A 2,864-nucleotide genomic window follows, 5' to 3' on the forward strand; every position below is an offset into this window, starting at 1 on the left:
CTCTCTTATTTATATCGCTGTATATCTGCTTGTTTAGAAGCTTTATTTTTCTGTTTGTCTTTGTTCAAACCGTTTGTTCCTTACTTGATTCAATCAGGGGATTGAATCAAGGGTGTAAAGGTTTGTTGGTGAGCCTAGGTTGAAACCAACGTGTAAGGGTTTGATTGTGATCCCGGGAAAACAATCGGGTGGTTCTAGTCGGTGAGCCTGGGAAAACCGACCGAGTTCGTTGTGATCTCGTAAAACAACAAGTTAGGTTGTGAGCTTGTAAAACAACCGGCTGTAATCCGAGGGGTTATAGTGAATTCCCAAGTGAGGCTTGGGGAGTGGACGTAGGAGCAAGGGTTAGCTCCGAACCACTATAAATTCCTTGTGTTTGTGATTGTTTTGTTATCTCTTACTTTCACTGCATTCACTGCACATAGCATCTAATTAATCCACCTGCAAAAAGTATTAATTAGTTATTCACAAACCTTTTTAATTGCATTAATTATTTTAAAACCCAATTCACCCCCCTCTTGGGTTGTCTATCTGGGCAACAATATTAATCTAGCACCTTATCCTTTGACCTCCACACTAGCCTGTTTTAGCTGTTTCACCTTCAAATGGTGAAATCACCATAAAAGAATGGGTTTAAAAGGCATTTTGAATGGTGCCAGGACCAATTCAGGCTTGATTTGCCTTGATTTGGCAGGATCAGGTTCAGCAAACTATTACTTGTATCGATGCCCACTGACCAGAGTATTGTCACCGAGCTGGTATTATATGTATCAATTGGTATGGGGCCAGTAGGATTAAGATTTAAATCCTTGGTTTCAAGTACAAATTGGAAGACTATAAAAATTTCCATGTAAGTTGATCTAGCTTGCATAAAATGCTTATTCAGTTTGCATTTTGAAAAATCCTATTTAAATTAGAATTTAATATCAATAAAATTAAGTTAACTTTATAATTGTTACCCTAGTTAGGTTGTTTGGTGATTTTGTGAAATTTAACAATATGTTGCTTATATGCAGTTCAAATGTAAGAAATTATAAGGATTTCATGAATAAAACTTACCTTACTAGTTTATTTTCTTTTTATTTGAATATATGGTAGCCCAACATCCCGATGCTTTAAGGATATGTTTGGTTGATTAGAAAAATTTGGAAAAGAAAACCAAAAGGGACATGATTTCATCAAAGAAAACGAAAATTTAGTCAAATTTGGAAATTTTTGTTTGGCATCATTGTTGTTTTTTTGTTTTTTTTTCTCTGCAAATTGGTGAAATGGAAATTGATATTGAAGGTAGCATTTGTTTGCCACCAAGGTAGTAGCCTGGTGGTAAGGGGACGATAATTCCACCCAAGTTGTCCAGGTTCGAAATGCGCCGGCGTCGATTAAATTAGGGGATCGGATGCCCCATGCCCGTACGGCTCGTTGGCGGATATGCTTTCCTTCCATTTGTACCGAGGTGGCGCTGGGGTGACGTACTCACACGTGAGGCGGTGAGCCTAGTGGGGTGAGCCCACGGGTCAGGGAAGGCACGCGAAACCTACGACCTGTATCGAACATTCCCTGGTGGTGGAAGGGAGCCCGGTAGTGGGGTTGCTACATGGGTGGGCTGGTCCCTCCCCATCCCCTCTTTTTTCTTTTACCAAAAAGGTAGCATTTGTACAAAACTTCTGCTATTCCTTGTTTTTGTTTTCACTATTTTTGAAAGCAATAAAATCTTTGGTACTAAAAGATCTAAAGACTTAAGAAGCAGTTTAAAGAAACAAAAGGTTTCATCATACATGTTGTACAGTCTAGTTCATTTTTCTTGGGTTTTTGAAAATAAAAACATAAAACAGCAATATGAAACTTAGGTTTGGACTTTGGTTTCTCCCCTATTATTTCTGTGAAAGTAATCGATGTTGTGTAAATACAAGGTGTGTACTTCACGTGAGCCATGAACTATTAAAAATAGTAACTTCTTCTAGAGCCTTTTCTCAAGGCAAGCCTCAAATTAGTCTTTTTAAGCAACATGTGTACTTGTTTATAAATAGGTCTAAAATATTTAAATTATGGAATATAGGTGCATACATGTTTATGCATTTACTTTGGTGAGACAACAATTATGATTTATGGACATGCTGATTGCATTGCATCCCAAGCCTGGTATGCTACATGCCTGTATGTGCTTGGCACATAGTAGCACCTTAATCCTTGATTTGAACTGCATATAAACATACATAATGGGCCAGGAGGGTTCTCTGGAGTGGGAAATACCTGCTAGGTGCATGATAGATTTTGCAGTAAGCACACTTATCCACTTTTTTTTTTCTAATTGATTTGATATTATCGTATTTGTTTACTGTAGTCTTTCTCTTGTTTTGTGGGTAAAAGGGGTCTTAGGTTTGTTTTTGTGTGTAGGTTTAGCCCCACAAATGAATTCAATATATAATATTAAAAAACTGTTTTATCACTTCACTTCTTCTGGTGTTTTCCATGAACCTACAAAAGTTTTCCTGAATCATCTTTCTCTGTACCTTCTTTTGCTTTTGTTTTGTCTGGTTCATGTGCAATAAAAAAATGAAAAATGAAAAGAGAGTCACCTAGCTTGAGGGTGAAAATGTTGTTCATTAGTTGTCTGTTTGCATGTGGTGAATGCTTGAAGATGCCTTTTGTATATTTGATATGGTTCTTCTAATTTTGAAGTGCATCATTTTGTTGCATGAAAACTGCTGTGGAACAAGTCCTCCACCAGAAGGTTTTGAGTTTTATGCTTGTATTTCTTTTCATCAAATTTACATTATTTTATGTTGGTGAAGCTGTTTGTAAAGCAAATGGAACCTTCATGTACAAACCGTTAAAATGACAACGTCCTTAATTGAAATAAAATA

Source organism: Phoenix dactylifera, unplaced genomic scaffold (assembly GCF_009389715.1).
Source record: "Phoenix dactylifera cultivar Barhee BC4 unplaced genomic scaffold, palm_55x_up_171113_PBpolish2nd_filt_p 000548F, whole genome shotgun sequence".
NCBI lineage: Eukaryota > Viridiplantae > Streptophyta > Magnoliopsida > Arecales > Arecaceae > Phoenix > Phoenix dactylifera.